Source organism: Macrotis lagotis, chromosome 4, assembly GCF_037893015.1.
Source record: "Macrotis lagotis isolate mMagLag1 chromosome 4, bilby.v1.9.chrom.fasta, whole genome shotgun sequence".
In the NCBI taxonomy this organism is placed as follows: Eukaryota; Metazoa; Chordata; class Mammalia; order Peramelemorphia; family Peramelidae; genus Macrotis; species Macrotis lagotis.
The window spans coordinates 97,112,300-97,137,149 of NC_133661.1; the positions used below are offsets into that span (position 1 = coordinate 97,112,300).

General features: G+C 35.7%; 1 protein-coding gene across 4 annotated transcripts in view; it reads left to right on the forward strand.

Moving 5' to 3' along the window:
* The window catches only part of GFRA1 (GDNF family receptor alpha 1), a 310,063-nt gene that overhangs the window by 132,548 nt on the left and 152,665 nt on the right, over positions 1-24,850 (forward strand). The gene's annotated exons all lie outside the window — the stretch shown is intronic.

The window sequence follows — 24,850 nt, forward strand, 5'->3', positions numbered from 1 at the left end:
AGATAGGGAACTCATCTTTTGGCACATTCTCTTTCCTCTATCCAGGTCACAGAGGTTCCTCCAACTTTAATTAAATCTTCTTTGGAATGGGTTGAGAATGGGTAAAGAATTATAAACATAATGACTAAATCTAAAGTTTCCCCTTCCTGTGGGAGAACCAGCCAAGTTGAAGCCCTTTCCTGGGGGAGACTTCATTTGTACCTGATGACTACAATTGAAGTCTCCCACGGGTAGTAAATGTCATTATTGGGATTCAATTCCAGGGCTCCAGACTCATAAATCCAGTCTTAAAAAATGTGAAATTAATTTCTTGAGGATACCAGATGTGAACATATGAGCATTTGGGGAAGAATATCACCAAATCTGTAAGGTCAGAGAGAGCTATAAGTCTGTGGAAGAGAGCAAACACTTTGATATCTCTATACTTAATTATGTTTTCTCAATCTTCTTAGAACTAGATTAGTTTGATTTAGTAGATTAAGGAAAGTTAGATGGAATTTGGGTTGGCCCTAGAGAGGTTTGAGATCTTTGTATCACATCCAAGTTCAGACTCTTTTAAGATCATTCAAACTTGACCCACTTCCTGAGCTAGCCATCACTATTGGGCCTTTGGTGTGTTCTGAAGGGAAATTGCGAGGGGGGGGAACATGAGATTTAACATCCATTTTTCTTCAATAAATGCCCAATAAGTCTCATTCTGCTTAGTGTACAGCACAAAATCCCTGAGCTTAACAACAGGGTTGATTCAAGGTTTGAAGAGCAGGATCTTAGCACCATAATGCAGTCAGGGAATTTTTTGTTTTGTTTTATTTTAATGAACCATGATGATGCCAGAATATCAAGACAGAAGCCCAGAAGAGTAAGCAACAATAAAAAACAACTACAATCTAGTTCCCAAGGAAAACCACAGCTTGCCCAAAGATCAATTTAAACTCTAGAATATACTAGTATACGTTTGGGTAAAGATTCTAATGCCTGACTAGTGGGGATAGCATTCTTTTTCATGTTGGATTCAACTCAGCATAATACCATCATTCAGATGTTAATTAAAAACCTCCTATGAATCAAGCACTGTAATCAGTCCCTGGTGATAGAATGGGGGAGAAAACTAACAAAATAATTCTTGACCCCAAAGAACTTATATCCTACTTGAGGAAACAACAAATAAAGAGAAGGGAAAGCAAATTAACTACACACTAATTGGAAGTGGAGGTGGTGATGGTAGAGGGAGCTGGTTTCTTAAAGAAATCAGGAAAAAAACTTCTAGTAGGAGATGACAATTAAGGTAACGCTTGAAAAGAGCTAGGCAGTCCAGAGGGGAGGAGAAAGAATATTCCAGGTATAGAAGACAACTTATGCAAATGAATATAAGTAAAGATGATGTTACTGTTTGTGGACAAGTGGAACAAAATGCAGGTTGATGTGTTGTAATGTATAGTAAGACTGAAAAAGGGACTGGAAGAAATGTGTGAAGGTCAGACTTAGTAATATTTATTTTGTCTTAGCAATAGGGAGCTATTTGAGTTTTTTGAGCAGAGAGAGTGTTCAATCCTGCAAGGAGTTTTTGAGCCTTCTGTGACTAAGACTGTGGTATTATTTGTGGGAGAAAGGGCAGGAACCCTTTCTTGGATTCAAGTGATATTGGATTCAATACCACAATTAATTCAAGAAGTATTATGGTCTTTTTCCCCTCAAGAAATCTGCTATCTAATTGCAGAGACAGAATATAAACTCAGAAATAGATAAATGATGATGGAAGAGACAGCCTGATCAAGTGGTTGAATGAGAGAAAAGAGAAAATACACTAGGAGTCTGGAGATGGATGAAGTATAACGGGACATAGAAATAGTTGGAGAAGGTTTGAAGGCAAAGGGAAGATTTCAGCTACAGCTGATTATATCTGAGGTTGGATAGAGAGAGATGAGTGGACTGGGACATTGCCTGTGAGAAGAGGAGCCCAGAAAAACTCAAGGGGTTTGGAGTCAGTTCATGCTATGCTTACAAGTCAGTCTTCAGTACATGGGAGAGAAAATCCTGAATGAAAAAGCCAGGAATGTCGAATTTTTCTATATATTATGGAATGAAAGGTGTAGGCTATGGGAGTATGATTAACCGAAGTTGAGAATTCACTTGTTACCTCTCTCTCTGATCTCCTCCCCATCTTTCTCTCTGTCTCTCTCTCTTCTCCTTCCTGTCCTACTCTCCCCCTGCCCCCAGCATTTTTTTTTGTTATCTTTCTAATGCATTTAACTGATTACTGAGCATTTTAGTTACCTGGGTATATGTTTAATCCTGTTATGATATTAATAAGTTAAATGAGGGTAATATCTTCTTCCTTCCTTCCTTCCTTCCTTCCTTCCTTCCTTCCTTCCTTCCTTCCTTCCTTCCTTCCTCCTTTCCTTTTTTCCCTTCCTTTCTTCCATTCTCTTCCCTCCTTCCCTCCTTATCCTTTTTCTTTTTCTTCTTTTTTTATTTCCTTTCCTTTTTACTTTCTCCCTTCCTTTCTTCTCTTTTTCTCTTTTCCTCCTTTTCTTTCTTTCTCTTCCTTCTCTCTTTCTCCTTCCATCTCTTTTCTTTCTTTCTTTCTTTCTTTCTTTCTTTCTTTCTTTCTTTCTTTCTTTCTTTCTTTCTCTAACTCCATTTCTCTTTCTCTATCTTTATGTCTGTCTGTCTTCCTTCCTTCCTTCTCTCTTTTTAAACTTATAATACTTTAAACTCATCAATAGGCTTGATGAAGTCATAAGGAAAGAATACTCAGATGTCTTCATATGTTTCATATTGACAACTTGAATTGTATAAAGAAAATTCCTCTTAGCGACCCTTGATAGCTTGTAAGGAAGACTGGTTATTTCATTTTGAAGATGACATTTTAATTAGAATATACCCTGTATGGGGCATATAGGTGGTACAATGTAACCTCAGACACTTAATAATGACATCACTGTGTGATCTTGGACAAGTCACTTAACCTTATTGCTTTGCAAAAACAAAAACAGAAAAATACCAGAAAAAGGGGCCTTATGCTTATTTGATACTTAGGAGAATTTTGCTAAGATCCTTGGACTTAGATAATACAAAGTAAATTAGCTCATAATTAAATTTTAGTTGAATTTTTTTTTAATTTATCACTTAGGAAAAGGCTCAACCAAAAAAATGTATAATTCAGCCTTGGGTATATACTGCAGGGAGAATTGTACAGTACTTTTAAGAGGATACATTTTACAATTCTCATTTGCATCTTTATTAAGGAGTATAAAAGTGAGCATTTTTGAAAATGTAGCTGCAGTAGTGGCTGTCTAAATGCCTGTTAAGTAGATATGGCAGAATGGGTAATGGGGTCTTGAGGTTGTTAATCCTTATCTCTGACTGGAAGAGCCAGAGATTTCTTCCATGTATCATATTCTTACTCTGGCTTTTAAGTGAAACAGTTACAGATGTAAACCTGAATTCAACATCTTGTGGTTTCTAATTTAGTGAGAACTTACTTTGGCCTATTTTACAGGAATATCTTTGTTTAGTGTAGAAATATTGGCTCCAGTATAAAAGGCTATTGACATAGATGCAAAGAATCCTTTGAACTATAACTGGTATTCAATAACACAATTAATTCTTGAGCAGACTGTGTTCTTCACATGCTCATGCCTATGTCCAGGCACCCCAAGTAAGCTTATGTTTCCTGCAGAGGCAACCTGTAGATCACATATGGGTATTCTGTTTGACTGTTTGTAAAGTTTAGATTCTGTAGAGGACAGAGGGGTGGATTAAAGGAACAACACAGCAGAATTAATTGTATTTTCTCTCATTACCAAATTGACAATTCTCTTTGTTCATTTTGTGACATTAGTAATTTGATTATAGTGACACAGTTGTGATAGTTTGCAAACATTTTCTATGGGACAATTGGTCATTAAGGAAACATTTATTAAGTGCCTATTCTATACTTGGCATTGTGCCAAGTGTTAGATAGGCTTCTTTAGAAGACAGACCAAAACAGGGAAGCCACTTTTAACTTTCCAGTCATTATTTTGTTTACATGGCAAAGGAAGACTTGAAATACTGGACCCCATTCCTAGGTGAGGGCTGTAATGAGGATAAAATCAACCAACATTAGTCCCAGCCTTTAATGACATATGTATGGTAATCTAACATTGCATTTTCCTTTTATTCTGTCTTTGTGGAAGGCAGCCTGCTGAGGGCTCTTGCTTGCTCAGCTTTACTGATAAATGTCAAAGCATCCTTGTTACTGGTATATAGTTAGCTGCCTAATAAGTTGTGTTTTTCTTTTAAAGATCATTCCCAGTTGCAAAGATACTTGTCTGTCCTGGATACAATATTCTGTCCTAGACCGGGAACAAATATTATTTCCTAGGGGAGAGCTGATATTTCACCAGGTTGATGTGATGGCATTATTTTAACTGGTTCCTCTAGGAGACAACCATAACCTATTCACCACCTGTGTATACAGGTCAACTCTGAGTAAAGTGGACAGATTTCTTAACAGGTTGCAGGGGAAAAAGCTACTCTATATAATGCATGAATACAATTCCATAGGCATTTTGTAAAGCAAATTGATGATGATAATGCATCTGAAGTTGGCTCTCAATGCTTGGGCATTCTCATCAGTTACACTCCTGACTAGTTAGTGTTCAGAAGAAAATACAGTAAATCCATAGCTCACCAATAACCATTACATATTATTTTTAGCTTTAAATATTGGGTGAGAAATCACTTTTTAAAGCTTATTAAAATGTTACATATAGATATTTTTAAAGATAATTTATGCTCACGCTGGTGCATAACCTTTTAAATTAATAATTCACAGCTGTGACAAGTGTGCTCGTAATCTGCAGTAGTATATTATCTCTCTGTTCCACTGAGAGATTAACACTTATGGACTAAGGAATAAAATTGAAAAATCTAGCCCATTTGGTTGTCTATTCTCAGCTACAGGATTCTTCTTAAATGAAAACCTATTAGACTAAGAATTCTGAATTCTAGAATTAAATCAGTTTTAGATCATTATGGAGCTTTATGAAGAAGGCCTATGCTACCTCACAACACATTGAAGCCTTACGAAGTAGGCAGGCTTATTGATTTTTAGCAAGGGTTTTTACTGCCACAGACACTGAAGAATGGTTCTTACGACTGAAATTTATAGCTTATTAAGTAGAAGAATGCATGGGAAAGACTAGTGGGAAGATACAGAAAATTAGCTCATTTTGCTCGTTAGAATCCACTTACCACTCTTTCATGAAAAATAGATGCATCTGAATTTGAAAAGTGCTCTTCTGTTATGAAGCATATTTATACAAATCAGAAGTATCTCCAGAATGATATTTTCTCTTACAAGGTACATAGTTGTTTTTGAATACTTACAAAGAAAGGGCAGTGATATCCTGGGCTATGCCTAATCTGTCCAGAAGATGAGGCTTGGCAGATCTGGTTCAGAAGCAGCAGTTTTACTTGAAAACCCTATTTAATCCAAGTGAAATGGTCATATTTCATTTCTTCCTATGGCTCAAATTTGGGTCTTTTGTATTTTATCCCTTGAAAAAGATTCTGATTAATTAGTACAATGCTGAACTTTGGTTTAGGTCTCTGGGACAGGTTTCTAATCACTTAAGGTTGGATTGAAGCTCGTTTTGTCTTAATTGGAAACATGAGCCCCATTTGTCAAGTAATTTAGTAAATTATGTTTTGAGTAGAATTCAGGGTATATTTAACATGATTTTGGTGAATCTTGAGACAGTCTGAGTCAAAAGAATTTTGGAGCAATGATCTGTATAACCTTGAGAAGCTTAGATAACCAACCCCTCTCCCCTCCTTCAGTAAAGAGGCTAAAAATCCTTGCCTTGGTTATCTTATAAGGTTGTTAGAAGGATCACATAAGATACAAGTAAAATCTTGTAATGCAAATAATAATTATTATGGCACAAGATGTGTCTATGAATCATAAAAAAATAAGTAATGAGGCTGACTTTTTAAGAGACATATTTTGACTTATATTTTCAGATGAATGTTATCACCTTGAAGGTGCCTTCCAGTCCTGAGATTCTTAGATTCTATGAAAGGACCCCTCCTCTTTGGGGATTGTTTATTGATTATTCACTTGATACTGCTATTGCTTAAAACATGTCTGAGGAGTGTACCTCTCATCAAACTGTAAATAATCATTAAAAATTATGAAATCAGGTGGTTGCAATATAATCTAATGAAAATCAGAGGCAGGAAATAGATACCCTAGCTCCTTGAAGTCAAACAAATAGAAGAAATTTTGAGCACAAAAGAGGTGCACTGTATTGTTAAAGGTCAGAGGGGAATCTTTACTAAGCATCAGCCCTTTGATTCAGGCACGTTATCCTTCTTGGCATCTCAACACAGCCTTTGCTCAAGGTACCTGGCTTACCTAAGTTTCTGGAAGCAGATCCCACTCCCAAGGCCACACCTCTTTCTTTCTTTAATCCAGAGAATTTTTCCTTCTTCTTTCTCTAATTTAGAGAATTCCTTTCTCTTTCCAAACTTGTCATTCATTCATCCATGTCCTCTATTCCATTGCTCCTATTGTAGATTTCCCTATTTGCCTTTCTGATTAAACCTTAAGCACCCAGAAGAAAGGGGCCATATCTATTATGTTACTTATATCTTCATCAGAACCTAGTAGAGTAGTATACATACAATCTATACGTAGTAGATACTTATTAAATGAATGCTGGGGGGAACTTGATCCTTAATCCATTAAATTTATTTTGAATTTTGTATCAATTCATCTTTTGTCATTGGCAAAATGGAATACAGTGTTAATATATGGGATAGCTGGCTTAGAGTGAACTCAATATTTTTAGAAATTTCTACTTTCTGTAAACTCAAAGCTCCAAATGTATTATAAATATTGATAAAACATATATATATATATATATATATATATAAATTTATGAGGCAACATTTTCAGTTTTTTTCATAAAAGGTAACTTTCACATTTTGCATGCATGCATATACACACTATACACACACACACACATACACATACACAAACAGACACAAATTTCATTTGCCTCTGGAATGATTAACAGTATATGCTTTCTAGGGGAGAATGAGGAGGCAAGGAAAGAAAACTTTGTCATTCTGAGTTATGTTCTAATGGCTAATGGGCACTAGTCTTATGGACAGTCTTCTGGTGTATAGATGGTATAACCAAAGGTGTGAGAGCATTCAGGATAATGCTAAAAGTTATCAGCCTGGGAGATTGAAAAGATGGTAGTATTACCATAGACCAAAATAGTAAAGTTTGGTAAAGGGAAATATTTGAAGGAGAATGATGAGATCTTTTTTGGAAACAGTGATTTGAAATATCTTTGACATATCCAGTTTGAAAGATCCAGATGGCAAATAATGAGGTGAATATAAAGCTTAGAGGAGAGACTGGGACTGGATATATCTATCTGGGAGTCATCTGCATAGAGATGATAGTTAAACCCATAGGAGCTGATGAATTTACATCGATAAGGAGAACATGATGACAGAAAACAAGAAGAGGAAGAGAGAGAGAGAGAGAGAGAGAGAGAGAGAGAGAGAGAGAGAGAGAGAGAGAGAGAGAGAGAGAGAGAGAGATGATAAACTAAAGGAAAAGAGAGATTTAGGGTTGGAGGAAGGGCACAATATGGATGATTAGGAGCACGAGAAATGTAGAAATCAAGTAGAGAAAGCATCCAAAAAGCATAGTATCATGATTACTCAGAGAGGAGAAAGTATCGCAGAGGATTATGACAGAGAAAGCAAGAGATAATAATTAAGCATCTAGAGCCGAGAAGGTTGCCAAAGGATAGTAGGCATTCATTCCTAAGATCCTAAAATTAAAATATACAAAAGAGTTATGCATCCACATGAATAAAGCAAAGATGATGTATACAAATGAATCAGAGAAAAAAGGACATCTTTAAGAATGAAGTAGATGGATATCAGCATATTGGGTTTATAGATTATGTGAGATGGTTGGGCTATACTCTCTGGAAACAGTGTAAAGAAAGGTATATGAGATAAAGCCAAACTGAAGCTTGAAATTGCTGCAACTGAAAGTTTGAACCCAGTTCTTTTCCAAGGGGGGGGGGGAATTAGTCTTTTGAAAAAAATACTTTTATATTCTGAATTTGAAAAACACAAAAATAAATATTTCCATATACAAAGAACAGAAAAGGAGGACTGTATTGAAAATATGACTCACTCCATGGAACTTATTTTTGTTTATTTTTATCGTACTAGATCCAGCATATTTCCAACTTCTCCCGCTTGTCTATTATTCTATGAACTTCCCTCTGTTTTCTGTGTATTTTATTTATTTATTTTGGTTTTTGCAAAGCAATAGGGATAAGTGACTTGCCCAAGGTCACATAGCAAAGTAATCATCAAGTGCTGGAGGCTAGATTTGAACTGGGGTGCTCTATCCACCACACCACCTAGATGCCTTTTTGTATATTTTAAATGTTTGGATGACATAACTTCTTTTTCTTTTCATTTTCGTTCTTTTCCATTGCTTCAGTTATTTCTCCCTTCCCCAATTCTCCTCACTCCAACACCCCCCTCCCTCTCCAAACCCCTGTCCTACTATAACAGATTGACACAGAAAAGGTGATAACTATGTCTGGGAAAAGTTATATCCTGCTTTGCACATTCCATAATGTCTCTTGCAAGAACTAGTGAGCTTGCTTATTATCAGTCCTCTGTAATTGAAGTTGGTTATTGCTTTCATCAGACTCGTTTCTATTTAGAATATTGTAAAAATTTTTAAAACTTTGTCTACTAGTTAATACAAATATTCCTAGACTTCTCTGAACCCATCTATTTCATCATTTCTTGTAGTTTGATAATCTGTTCCATTCATCTATTGTAGTATATATGGCCAGCCCTTTCCAATTGATGAGCACCACCTTAGTTTCTATTCAGTACAACAAAAAGTTTTGCTGTCATTATTTTTGGACATATGTATTCTTTCCCTCTTCTTCTCCTTCTCGCTCTCTCCCTTCCTTCCTTCCTTCCTTTCATGCCTGATAATGGTATCAGTGGGTCAAAATTTAATAATTGCGTAGGCATAGTTTTACTTGGTCTTTCTAGCCATATAAATTCCCAAGTGACTATGTTTCTTGTTGCCTTTCTTCTGAATTTAGTTATAAGTTGGGCAGGCATGAATAAATAAGAAGAGACCCTGGAAAACAGTGGCTGATGTATTCAATCTTGATTAATCCCTTAGTCCAAACAATGAGGAGGGGCAGTGAAAACCAGCCAGAGCTTTACTTTAAGGCTTAGCATCTGCTAATATTCACAAGTCATTCCAGCTGTGTGTTTGCTACTTTTTTGGAACCTAATAAATCCAGTGATTTAATTACAGTAAATTACTTATCAGAGAATTTTTTTGTGCTGCAAATTATTACTTTAATAAACCAGAAAGAACAAGGAAAATTTCTTGAATCTGTTTTCCAAATCAATCTAGGCATCCATTTTCAATTTAATAACTAATAGCAGAGGAGATTGAAATAGATGTTATTATAGATTTTTACAAGGCAAAATATATTTAAGCAGGATCAGAAGGTTAATTAAAATTATAGTTGGGTCTTGTCATTATCCAGCCACTCCGCTTCTTTGGCACAGTTGCACTGAGTTTAGCGTCTGTTTGATAAAATGCTTAAAATGGAAGGCTCATTTAAAATAGAATTATACTCTGCATTATTTCTGAGCCTGATCTCATGTACCTACATCGGAAATAAATGTATAATTAACCCTTTTTCATGATAAATTAACATTCATTTTCTTAGGATTAGAAGGAAATAGCATAATATAGGGCAGGTTTGGCCTTCACTCTATCAGTCCCCTAGGACCTTTAACACTCTTAAAGGATTAGTGCTGCCTGTGAGTCATCTTGTTACCATGCACACACAAATAGGATGCAGTTTCTGACCATCAAAGAGGTTTTCCTAATTATTAGATTTTACAAGTGAACATTGAAACATTCGTGACAAATATTAGGAAGATGGTTTTAGAATTCTTTGGTTAAAGATGGTGGAGGTACATTGAGCCAGAAAAAAAAAATCTATCAGCTCTGGTGAATATATGGTATTGGGAGTGAATTCATAGACTCATCAAACTTAAGAGCAAGAAAATCATTAAGATTAGAGATCATCCTCTTCATTTTACAAATGGGAGAACTGAGACCCAGAGAGAAGGTCTGATTTGTTCTGTCATATAGTCAATGCATTGGAAAATTCTGGATGGGAACTCGGCTCTTGTTATAGATCTTGGTCCAATATGCTATCTATTATGCATGCATTTTATGTATTCCATCATAATGCTTTTGGAAAAAAAAGGTTATGAAGGCAGCTGTAGTAGAGGCCTCATTAGCATGATACCTGATTAAATGTAGGAGGCATGTTTCACTTAGAAGTATTTTGACTGAGGAGGATGAGACAATGTTAAATTAACCCTTTTGAATTGGGGATTTCTTGCTTGAATAATTTTTTATGATCTCACCCATTAGCCCCTGGAACTGCAGATTGGACTCTGTTTCATTTGCTTTGCTAAAACCAATAAAGTGGTATTGAGGGCCTAGATTGAAAACAATGATGAAGAATGGTTGAAAAATAGACTCTGAGACTTCCCTGGGTTTTTAACCAAATGATGATGACTTGAATGAGCAGGGATAAACCCACCCTCATTATATTCAAACTTTTTTTTCAGTAACTATAGGTCATGGGATGTGGAATGAGGAATTTTGACTGTTTCATTGAAGAACAGAAAAATCTTGTACTGCATCATTTAGATAAGACGAAATAAAATGAGATTCACTTCAACTTGTAGCAGATGAGAGCTGAGAAACAAATACTGCCAGTAAAGCATACAGCCTCATGGCTCTATTCATCTGGCAGAACTCCGATTCTGTGACTTATACCCAGAATACATTGATATGAATTCATGGTGAGATTTTCCTGAGTCCAGGCAGTTGAATTTGACTCACCAGAAACACTTTTTAATTAGGCAATTAGGATCAAATTTTAGAAACTGATACTGGCAATGTTTTTTAATGTCTGGGTCCCAGTAGTGCATTCAGAAGTCAACACGTAAATTATGTTGTTCATGTGAATAAAGAATTCAGTATTCTAGAATATTATTATATTTTATATAATAATATTTTAGAATATTATTTTATAGAATATTATATTCTATATAATAATGTTTTATCTAGAATGTAACTATATTCTAGAATAGTAATTTGCAAAATCTGATCATGGACATGGTTATTGGGGTTGGAAAAAATCTATGCTAGTGGTCACTTGCTATAAGGGCAGTGTATATAGAGTGGAATGTGAGAGGACAAAAGAGAGTCACCAGGGAAATAGGGGCTTCATGCAGTGTGCATGGGTAGAAATGAGATGGCTGCTACCTCCCAGGGGAAAGGTACACTTAACAGTCCCATCTGGAACCATCGTTTAAATATCACTTGGGGTTTTGTTTTCAAAGAACAGCTATTGAATTGCTCTGAAGTATCAAGAGACTGTTTACATAGCAGAATGGTTGTGGGGTTTATTTTTGAAAGAAAATCTGGTACACAGATAATCTTCATGCTCAATGTGTATGACTTAGAGAAACAGTTGGATCGAATAAAAGTAATGATGAATAAAACCACCTTCATGTCAGCCAACATATATGAAAGATTCAAAACCAATTGTAGGTTCGTTAGTACAAGCACCCCCTGATAGATGGCTTAAATAGACTTAGAGCATTTTTAAAGTGTTCCCCTGACCCCAACAGGCTCAGATGTGTGTTGTCTACTCATCCAGCTCTTAAAAACATGAATTTTAATTAATGGATCCTGTAAATTTACTATCTCAAGTAGGAGTGATAACTGTTATACCATGTTACAGTGTGGAAATACAGTAAGAATTACAGTACATTACAGGAGAGCAGAGTAGGGCAGTATTGCTTACTATGGGGATGAAGGTTAATTGTGTTTCCAAACATTTGTTTCCCATCACGTGGAAGCAATACATGTTTGACAAGCCTGTTTAGCCAACAGACCTCTGCATGAGTGATACTTGGATATCTGAATCACAGAATTGAACAATGAGAAAGGGACTTCAAAAGTCATTTAGTCTAGGGGTGTCAAATACGGGACCTTGCCATATGTGGCTCAATCAGATGAAGATATAATTGGGAAATTCAGCAAAATAAAGAAAAATAGAACAGATGCAGTTTTCTAAACCCATGTGTGGCTCACAGGAATCTTAAGTGGTTTAGTGGCCCCTGTTTCTGTTTGACTTTGGCATCACTAATGTAGCCCGACTCCCTTGCTAACTCAAGAGTCCTCTCAATAGCATTTCAGATAAATGGTCATTCAGCCTCTGTGAAAACATCTCCAGTAACAAAGAATTCACTTCCTCCCAAAGTGACTAACTCCTTTCCATTTGGGGATAATTCTAATTGTCAGAAAGTTATTCTTTGGTTTAAGCTGAAATTAAGTCATATAACAGGGGCCTCCATTTTCTACCCAAGCTACAGTGAGAGAGGTTTTAATTCAATGTAATAGAATATTAATGCTTGAAGGGATCTTAGAGACTGTTTAGTTTGGCTCCATCATTTTTTTATAAGAGGAAAATGGAATCTAGAGAGGTTGAGGAATTTGCCCAAGGTTATAACACTATTTAGTGGTGGAGCTAAGACTAGAACACAGGACTTCTAACTCTTAATTCAGTATTTTTGCTTCTATATTTCTCCATAGATTAAGCAGAGAAAAATGATTTGTTTTGACCTTTTTTGAATTTTTTTTTCTAAAAAATACTTGGATCTGATTTTTCTGTTTCTGCCTTAAGGGGAGAATATGGAAGACAATTTTACCTTCCTTTGAAAACTGAGGGGAATAGTATAATTGTTCTATTCCTTGGATTTTGGCAAATCTTAAAGCATTTTACAATACTCTTGTGGGAAAGGCATAGCTATGTGAGCTGGATGATAATATTGTTAGATGTACCTGGCATGACCACTGATAACTAAATGGGTCCATGTCATTCTACAAGGAAGTCTCTGAGAGAGTCCCCAAGATATCTGTTATATTGTCCCCATTTTATTCAATGCTTTTATCAGTTGCTTGAATGAAGGCATACTAATTAAATTTGAGGATGATGTATCTGATAGGAATAGATAATAAACTTGAACAGAATTGAAGAATTAGAAGATATTCATATGCTGAAATGTTAGATTCAAACTGAAAATGAAGTTCAATTAATCAGTCAGTACTGAAGTATCTTATGTACTTTGCAATAAGGACTTAAAAACAGAAAAAAAAACATTTCTTCTCTCAAGGAGATCACATTCTATCAGGAGAAAGACAACTTTTATAATCGTTAGAAATAAATAAAAAGATTTGAATTTTAAGTTGAAAAATTAACTTTACCAGCAGAATATAGAGGGGGAAGAAGATCCAGTATTATTTGAAATAATCTTTAAATTCAGTCCATGTCAAAATATGACATGGTAGCCAGGAAGCTAATTCAATTAAAGACTGAGTTAATAGGAATACAGTATCTTAGAGGAAGGTGTGTGTGTGTGTGTGTGTGTGTGTGTGTGTGTGTGTGTGGTGGGGAAGTTGGGGGAGCAGGGCACCATATTTTGCAATGTATATCAGCATGCCCAGAAGAAGATGATGAGAGAATGATTTGAAACCATGTCACGCAAGGATGAATTGGAGAAACAGGCTGGGAGTGAAAAGACTTGGACTGGAGAATGATCTCAGTCTTCAAATATTTGAAGGGACTAGCATGTTAAAAGAATGATAATGCTTGCTATTTTTGGTCACAGAGGGCAGAAATAGGACAAATACAGGGAAGTTATAGAGACACTGATCCACTTCAGATCAGCAGAAATGATTTTTAATAACCTACTGTGTGCAGAGCTATTGGGGACGGGGAAGGACAGGAATGGCAAACTCCTGGTTCTCAAAGAGTTTACCATTTAATACCTATTAGATGTGAAAACTTGTATACAAAACTGTGGTTCAAGGGGGACATTCATAGAGAAAAAAGGGAGGCCCAAAGTGCATTGAGAAATCTGAAGAGGAAGAGATCATAAGGGGAAAAAAAGAAATTGTGATTAAAGAGCATCAGTTTAGAAGAGCTAAATGGCCAAGAGTTCTTTCTGTATTTGGCAGCTGTGACCCAGATTGTAGCTGGAAACCATAAAACTGTGTTAATGAGAATTCCTGTTGTAGATTAATCAATATGTTGGGACAACAACTAATCAGCAAACTCATCTACCAACTTAAAAATGAGTATACAGAATAACGAAAATATTGATAATGGATACATTGACCCAATTACAGAGCTGCCATGAGTCACAGCATGAGATTGGAAAGTACATCTGGCTAAATGACTTAGGGCATGGCAAAGAATGAAAAAGTACAGCCAGAATAATCAAGGATTTACCAATATTTAGCAGTAGCTAAGTATCTAGAGGAAGGTGTATTGGGGGGGGAAGGTGGGGGAGCAGGGCACCATATTTTGCAATATATATATATATATATATATATATATATATATATATATATATCAGCATGCCTAGAAAAAGATGATGAGAGAATGATTTGAAACTATGTCATGTGAGGTTCAATTAGAGGAACTAGGCTGGGAGTGAAAAGAATGTAACTGCAAAAGGCCTAAATTTTTCTGAAAGATACATTCAGTTTATAAAGAGAGAACTGGACAATCTGAGCATTTTTGAGATAAACAATCTCCCCGCATATATGCTCCATACCAGCCAAAGGGGAATATTGGAAATTCCTTTTCCTTGTTCTGCCTATTGATGTATAAATGCTGAATTTCAATGCGCAGGTAGGATTCCATCTATTCCATGACTGATTGATGATTTTCAAACACTAAACACTCCTTCTATAAGCCTATCATATTATGATTTACCTTACTTCTATCTATTGGATAGAGACCCTGGTATAGGAAATCTTGGGTAATTAAACTCCTTCTATCAATGCAGGTCAGCAGTTTAGAGTCTCAAAGGATTACCTGGAGCAGAGATGTTACTCATAACAGCCCGCTGGTCAAATTTGGGCCTGTGGAACTGAATTAAACTGTAAATTGAGAAATATTTAATAGGATAAATAAAAATACAATAAAACACAGATAACAATATATTTAAAAACTGAGTCCATAGTTAGCCAGCTAGGGATTCTTCTGTACGAGTTAGTGACTGCTGCTTCTATTTGTTTGACCCCACAGGTTGAAAGCATTGAAAAGTTAATCCCCTGGTCAGTCTGTGTTAGAGATCAGACTTTGACTTTCTCTACTACAATGCTGCCTCTCATGTTTCTCTATGTATATTTTATCACCCTTACTGGATTAAAAATGACTCAAAGGCAGGACGTTTGTGGAACTTAACCTGAGGGCACCTGTAGGAGAAGGAGATAAGAGAACACTGTTCCTGAGACTGAGTTAAATGCTTCAAAACAGAGGATCCCTCTAAGAGCTTATATTCTAATGGGTGTATGGCAAGATTTAATAAAAACTAGAAAGTGGAATAGATAGAGAATGGGAGGGATAGAGAGTGGGAGGGACATGAGTATGGACCCATTGGGAGGTGATTGGTGGGAAGGGAAGACTTTTCCCAAAGAGTTAAGATGAAATCTCCTGAATCAGAGCTGGGTAACCAGGGTAGAGGCCAAGATCAGGGTCAGTGGGGTGAGAGGATAAATGAAGAGGGCACAGTTGGTAAGTTACTGCTGTATAGGCAGCATGGGGAGGAGAAGACTAAAGTATGATCTTCTATTTAAGTGCCTAGAATCCTTAGCAGCTCGTTATTAAATGTGTGATGAAGCTCATGATGATTAGACCACTACATTATTTCTATCTCCGGTTTGTCCCCTCTTTAATTCATTTTCATACCACTGCCTAACATATATTTACTTATTCTGATCATGTGTCTCCTGCATTCAAAAAACTTGAATGGTTCTTCCTTGCCTAGTATTTAAATTGGCCATCCATTCAAAGGTTATCCACCAATATGGTTTGCTGTTGTTCAGTTTGTGAGTCATTTAACATTTTTCATGGCAAGATACTAGAGAGGTTTGCCATATTTTTCTCCACTTCATTTGAACATAAGGAACTGAGACAGAGTTAAGTGACCTGCCCAGGGTCACACATTTGGCAATGTCTGAGTTCACATTTGAACTCAGGTCTTCCTGATTCTTCACTTGGAACTCTATCTATTGCTAATTCACTGCCCAATGTAGACTATTCTCCTTTTAAATTATACTACTTGCCACCACATAGTTTGTGTTCCATATACATTATACTCCCAGCCCTTCCCATTTCTGTGCCTTCTCCACCAACATTCTGTTGTCTAGATTTGATTTCCTCCTGCTTTCATCTGTTGAAGTATCTTTCCTGAGTCACTCTCTCGTCCACAGAACTTTCCCTTACTCTCCCAGGTGGAAGAATGATTATCTTCATTTCTCAGATCTGTTTGTCTTTGCATTCATCTCATACTCTCTCTTGAAAAGTCCATAACCCCTATTTATTATATATGAAAGGGAATTAAAAAAGAAATAGAAATGGAGTGATAGAAGAGAAAAAAGTAAAAATATACTTTATGTAACTATATAGTCATCACTTCATGCATATTATGATGCCTAAGTAGTTTGTAGGAATTTTGAGAGAAGAATCAACATATTAAATTGTGAAAATAAAAAGAAAATGAGACTTTAAGATTACCCATTCCAGAATCAAAGATGCAGGAAATTAAAAACAAACAAACAACAAAAACTTTCTGCCTTTTTAGGAAATTTAGAGGTTGATGAAGGCTTGTGAAGAAGTTTCTCCTTTACAGATAGTAAGATAAAGCAAATAATTGGGAGATAAGATGTTGCTAGTTTTACATTTAAACAAAACAGCAAACTTTTTTGAGGTAACTTGAAAAATCTCACAGAAATGATGTCATGATTGTTGAACAGTGATTCAAATATTTTAATCTTGACATCAATATTGATTTTAAATGTGATTGAATTTAAACTAAACTATGATAAGGACAAATTTGTCTTGCTTATGTTCAAAAGTAAAGACCTTATTTTTCTAGTGCAAATTGTACGTTACTTTAGTACTATGAATTCTGTCAAATAGTCCATAGAATAAATTTGCACACAGTTCAACATAACATGAGCACATTAAATAGGATTTGGCATTAAAAGACCCAACACTGAATGAGAATCAAAAATAAATGCCCACATTCTCCCCAGAAGACTATTCACCCTGAGGCCTTAGGCATTAATTTAACTGAATGAGGAAGCCACTGGGGCAGCTGTCGGGAGCTTATTTGATTTGTGAATAAACAATGGCTTCATTTTAAAAGCTATTCACTCTTACTCATACCAAAGGAAGACCAAAAGCACAAAGGACATTAATTGGTTATACAGGAACCAAGGAAAAACAAAACCAAATCTCAAGGTTTTAATATCAGCACTGGATTATTTTATGACACTTTCTTATAGGGCAAACGCTCAGTTTTCAAGTATAGCCAGTGGTGATAGTAAGTCCTGGTTTGTTGTCTCTTACCACTAATTACTGATATGAATTCAGCCATATAGTAGTGAGAATCTAAGAGATCCTGGTTCTTTCCAATATAATTTCTGGTTTTATGAATTTAACACAGCTGTAGGAGTGATGATATGAGTAATTGTTAGATATCCTTTTTTTAGTTTATGATCCCTTTCATGTAAAACACATCAGAACCCCAATCTAATCTTACAGAACTACCTTAAATTACTTTGTAAATATGGGGAGTTTTAACTGAGAAGAAACTGAGAAGAAACGCTAAGGAATGAGATATATACACACTATACATATGAATAGACATATATTTACATATATGTAATAAATACATGAGGAAAGAATATGAGTGACTAAAATCTTGTACAAGGTTAAATGACTTTCTGTTCTATATCTACCATTTCCTTTATTTATGTTATTTGCGGGGAGGGGTGGTAAATGTTTTGTGACTTTATAGGAGTAAACAACTTTTTTTTGTGAACAAGGCAGTGTTGAGTCAACCCTTGCTAATGTTTTTGAGAAGATTAAAATTTTAGCCCCCTGCTTGAGAACTGAGTTCACATTAAGCTCCCACCTTATCATTTTCATTCATTTTGAGATTGGAAAAGGATAGAATGCCTGGATATAGAAATTATACTCTGTATTTATTGTTTTATTGGCAAACCGTGGATTGTTTGGTGGACAGAAAAAGACCAGAAGGGGAAAGAGGCCACTCAGGGAAATAGGAAAGTCATGTTCTAAATGAACAAATTGTATTTATTCATGAACCCACATGAATTTCAAGATGCCGCTGGGAACTTACACTTAGTAGTTGACAACACAAGATGAAATGGACCTTGAAGGCATTATTTTAGTGACACAGGAAATCCAGCACTGGTGGATAAATTGTTTTCCAACAACTCCTTCAATGCATTAAGGAACAAATAGGCTTGTCTTCAATATCATACATCCCAGTATTCCTCTGTTGTTTTGTAAGCAAGTCTATTTGGTATAGACAAAATTCTAGAGGAAAAAAAATTGTGTGAGTCCCTGTGTTATCTTTTTTGTTGTTGTTAAAAATCACCTTCTTTAATGGACCATAAGGTTGTGCCCTAACTCATAGGTTTTTATAGAATTTTCTTTCCTAAAGAGCTAGAGAATGACTGGAGGTGTTTAGTGACCTCCTTTATGAGCAAATTCATCTTAGGTGTCATTACATTGATTTTTCTCAGCTAGGCATGAACAGATCATGAGTGTGGCACTAGACCTATCCCCCACCTTGTTTTAAGTATCACCAATAGAAGCATTTATGGGGTCAGTAGGCTTAAGGCTATTTGAATAAGTGAGGCTATTCTCCCAGCCCTTTCTTGATTGAAGGCATGCCTCATTCTGCATGATAGCCCTGTCTCTGAAAAGTTGAGTGTAAATCATACATAAAGCATTCCAGTTTTAGTTGCAAATCCTTATAGGAACAATTGTTGTAAATTACTTTGAAATGTGAAGAATCCTTTTTATGAAAAAAAATCTTGGAATGTTTTTATTTATTACATAATTTTAATTATTCAGAATTATGGAATTTCTAATAGAAATAGAGTATATAGAATATTAAGAGCGATTTAAAGTGATTACTTTTCAAGAGAACTTTTATGAACATCTCAGGTTACCTGAACAGTTATTTCCATAAGGTCTTTGACCTCATTTTAGGAATGGTTAACTTCTATGGACTATCTACTTGATGCCCAAGTGTCAGAACTCCATCTTGGGTTTTACTAGCTCATTTATCTAGCTCTTATTAACTTTCCATATGCCATACCTTTCCTGGCTTCATTAATTCAATCATTCAGTCAGTAAATCAATCAACAAGCATACCTGTCCACTGACTGTACTGCTTTGCCAACTGGAAGAATGAGGCAAAACTTCAAGAACTCCATTATACCTTCAGGCTCATCCCTGTCTTAACTATCATTTTACATTCCTGTAATCCTTAATACTTTTCACCAAGGCCTATGATAAATTCCAGACCTGGTTTGACTAAGTAGATTCCTTGTCCTGGATTATCCTGGCTAGCCCAACTTTAAACTTGGTATAGAAAAGCAGATTAGGAAAGTAGGAACTGATTTCTACCTGGACAAGGGTTTATTTAAATAACCAATCATTTTGAATGGTCCTAATTAAGTTCTAAGATTGGCCCATTTGCAGAGAGGTTAAGTATGCTATTTTTGTATTTGACTATAAAATACACAGATGCAGATTACATTTTTTACTAGAAGTCAACTTAATTCTGGAATATTACTTGTCCTCTGAGTATAACTTTGAAGAAAAAAATTTTAAATTACTTGAATTCAGTTGAATTATTGACCAGAATGGTGAACAAAATGAAGTATTTGAATTTAGTTTTTTTGATAATAAAATTATTAAGTGGTACTACTGAATTTTTCCTTCCAGTTTTCCTATGGAAACATCATGGGATTTTCTGAATAGTTTTGCCTCTCTTTAAAGGCTCTCTTTAGCTTTAGGTGTTTTCCCTTTCCCAGATTCACATGGATTTCCTATATGGGGAGGGTAGTATTAAATTTAGATCTTATAACCAAAGAATTAATAATTAACTGTTGTTATTGACAGGTGTCCTCCTTTCCAAGTATTTCAAGAACCCACATTAGGTTGCATAGAATTAAATGTGGCATGTGAGTGAACATCATAGATTTATATATGGCTTCATGCCTGCTGGTCCTTACCACCTGGGAGTTGTCTAAATGCATAATTTGTTAAAGGCAATACATCCTTTTGTGAAACTTATATTACCCATTAATTGATCATTGATCTCCAGCCCATTTAGAACAGTTAGGCTTACAGATAATTGTATGCCATTGTCAATTTATTTAATACTGGATATTAGTTATTGCTTCTGTATTATGGAGTCATCATATGCTTTTGAATAGCATCTGGTGATTTCCTTTGAGTGTTTTTTTCTCTCTTTGACTTCTTACTTTCTTTTTCCTGGGAGGCAACTTGATTCCCACAAGGTGCAATATGTTGGCTCCTGTGGTCAGTAGTGAGGCTTTTCAATGCTAGCGTCATCCATGATTATCCTGCTCATGCTGATACTAAATAATAAAGGAATAAAGAAAAAGGCATAGGAGGGTGTACTGATACATGCTACAGGTGAGCAGATCCAAATTAAAAATATTTAATCTGAGCTTCACCTTGATTGCTTGATTGCTTTCCCCATGATCAAACCAGAGGGGCTATCTGGAACAAGTCTTTGGGGTCCCTTAGCATCACTATGATGCTAACTTTTAGGTACCCAGAAACCAGCTCCCCTCTCCTTCCAAATTTTCCCTGGTGAAATTCTTATTCTTCAAGAATAGACAGCTCTAAAGGGCCACCTCTTCTTTTTTTTTAAATGGTTTTGAGTTTTCAGTTTTACAAATTTTCTCCCAATCTTACTCCCCCCCCCCCCCCCGGAAAGCAATCTGCCAGTCTTTATTTTGTTTCCATGTTGTACATTGATCCAAATTGAGTGTGATGAGCGAGAAATCACATTCTTAAGGAAGAAACAAAAAGTATAAGAGATAACAAGATCAGACAATAAGATATCTGTTTTTTTTTTTTTTTTGCTAAATTAAAGGGAATAGTCCTTGAAATTTGTTCAAACTCCATGGCTGGATACATCTGGATACAGATGGTGTTCTCCATCACAGATAGCCCAAAATTGTCCCTGGTTGCTGCACTGATGGAACGAGCAAGTCCATCAAGGTTGTTCATCACCCCCATGTTGCTGTTAGGGTGTACAGTGATTTTCTGGTTCTGCTCATCTCAGCATCAGTTCATGCAAATCCCTCCAGTCTTCCCTGAATTCCCATCCCTCCTGGTTTCTAATAGAACAGTAGTGTTCCATGACATACATATACCACAGTTTGCTAAACCATTCCCCAATTGAAGGACATTTACTTGATTTCCAATTCTTTGTCACCTATAAAGGCCACCTCTTCTACAAACCGTACCCTGATTTCTTATCTGGAAACAATCTTTCCTTCTTCGAAATCTGAATCACCCTTTGCAGTCCTCTTAATTTATCCAGTCCCATTTTATCTTAGTTACATTTGTATGGGGTATGTTTCTTCCCCTAAATGGTAAACTCCAGGAGGAAAGGGACAATGTCCTATTTGTCTTTGTATTTCACCAATGTAAAATAATTTGCCAGTCACAGAGCTACTAAGTGCATGGTTGGTACTAAAACTCTGTTCCTTTATCTCCTAGTTAAGTAGGTATCCTTCTGAATATATTTTTAGGTATCGTGCCCTGAGATTATATAGGCACATTACAATGCAGTTTTTTTGTACCTACTGGGTAAGTTCACAACCTGTGCTAGTCTCCCTAGGTTATCAGCTAGCCTATACAGTATTAATGATGTTATATTTTGATATGTCCTAAAAACATCTTTAACAATAATAGTTATATTAAAATATATTAATTACTAGTAACATAATATGTAGGTATGATTACATAATAAATTATTAATATATAGCTTATATTAATAAAGGCATTCATATACATGCAAATTAATAATTGAGAATAATATATTCATATTGTACATATTTTATATGATGTTATTCTATGTTCATATTTTGTTGCTATGACATGTTGATGTGGTAATATATAACATATAATATTTGAATGTGTTATGATATGCACAAAATATAACATTCAATAATAATAATAATGATAATAATGATATATCAGTGTTACCATGTGTCATACATGGTATACTAAGCACTTTACAATTATTATCTCTTTTGATTATTAATCCTATTTTAGAGCTGTTAAAATGAGGCATATAGTACTTATGTAATGATTTCCTAGGATCACACAGCTAGGAAGTGTCTGAGACTGGATTTGAACTCAGGTCTTCCAGATTCTGAAAGGATTTGACTTTCAATTTTAGTCTGCCATTTACCTGGCTTCAGTTCAAGGGGTTTAGTGGCCACAATCACTGATGAAAATTTTCCTGTGTTTAAGGTTCTCACCAGGTTCCCACTTGACTTCAAACTTTTTCAGGGTTATCATTATGCCCCAGCTGGATTCTTAATCTTTTTCAGGGATGGAGTCTCCTTTGACAGTCAGATGAAGTCTGTGAATTCCTTCTTGGAATAATGTTTTTAAATGGATAGAATAAAATACCTTTAAATCCAAAAAAATGATAATTGTATTGAATGCAATTATAAAAATTTTTATGTTTAAATCACTGATCTCCTCTTAAAAACCTTTATGGACATCAGAAAAAACAAGAACCTTGACAGAAGCAGTCCTTTTTCTCTAGGGCTAGAAACATAACCCAGCACAGAATTATAGATCCCTAGTTCATGGAAATGTCCATTGGACTGGATCAAACATGAATTTATGAGATAATCTTGCTTGTTGATGGGCACCAAGCAAAGGACCCAACAGAGCTGCCACTGTGGCACAAGCAGCTGCTATATCCTAGGCACATAAACATTCTCTCTTCCAGAGGAATTGGAATAAGAGAAGGAGGAGACTGATACATGGCCTCAGGTTGATCTGACCTTGTCTTTCTTTGTTGCACTGTTTGCCCAAACTTTTTATGACTTTGACTTTGTCTCCCAGGGCCCTGATTGTCTCTTTAGTCCCATCACCTCTGCTAACTCTTCACCTGATGTACTGGCCTGATTCACAGTCTGGCTTTGATACTGCCCCTGTGTGAATAATGCTCATACAGCTTTCTCACCTGATAAAACTTCCTACTGGTTCCTCTGGGTATAAAAACAAATACATTTAAAAGAAACACAGAGTAACTGGCTGGAGAGGGAGGGGAGGCAACAGGGAAATCCCTCATGCAAAAGATGATTCTGAGTCAGGAGATCTGAATTTGAAGCCTGAGTCCAACATTTGACTAGCTTCTGTCTAAATTTAACTTACAAAAATTGTCAGTTTCTTCATCTGTAAAATGGGAGAACATTTTACATTTTTGTTTTATATTACTATTAATACACTATTTTATTATCTATTCTAATAATTGAGAATAATATATTAATATATTATATATTTTACTTCTACTACCTCCTTTGGAGATCATAACACTTGTGTGAAGAAAGCACTTTGAAAACCTTAAAGGTACTCAATAATTGGACAGGCCAAAGAAATTTTTGAGTAGGGCAAGGGAACAAACTTGGGCTTTTTTATAACATAGACAATGAATTCCAAGGTTATGCAGAAGCACTCCACACACCTTAACCACCTCCTGGAGGAAAGATAGATAAGTACAATGGAATAAGTGATTTGCATTTTACTGTTATGAACTAGAGAAAAAAAGATTCTCATTAGAAGTTCTTTCAGAGAACATCTCAGGATATGGATAAAAATAATGCCTCGTGTTTCTGGAGTAGTGTATAAAACATTTCTTTACCACATCCCTGTAAAGAAGGTAATGAATTTTACAGATGAGAAAACTGAAGCTATAAGAAGGTTAAATCATTTTCTCATGAGCCCCTAGCTGGCAAGTGCTCAAGGAAAGATCCAGGACTCGATTCTGGCCATGTCCAGAGGCCTGATCATTGGACCACTCAAACCCATCTGTCACCTAGAACATCTGATGCTTGGAATAGATACTAAGGTGAGATAACAGGAAGACAGTTGGGCATGGGCAAGTCAAAATCTCCTTTAGGAAAAATGTCATTTCCTAAAGATTTCTTGCACTATCTCTACAATTCTCAACAGACTTTATAAATGTGAGCTTATCTTGTTTGTTATTGTTGTTATTATTGTCTGCTTCTCAGAAATGTTATATAAATGCTAGTGATCTGGTAACTTTCAAACAGGGTGAGCCCTCTGAAAAGGCCAATGAAGCACTACAGTGATGCTTGGATGATATTTTCAATACTAATTATAAATCAGAATTTCCTTTATAAATGATTACTTAATGTGCTTCTGAATCAGAAATTCACCCTCCCCTGATAGTATTCCCCAGAGCTGATATAAAAGGAAATGCTCAGATTAACCTTTCCCTAAAAATGAGTGTTATAAGAAGCATCCCCCCCCACTCTTTTTCCCCATGCGCTGAAGATCCGAGGGGAAATTCATACAATGGAGTCTGTTTCCTAGAGTTTAGTTATTTAGAAATGAGCAAAAATGGTGACGGCCCTTACATTCTACAAGCTTGTGAAATTAGAATGGATACTTCTTCACTCAGAGGACTGATGAAAGCAAAATGCTATGTGAGTGTAAGGCATGATAATGGCTGGAATGGAATTATTCTTCAATAGTCTTGA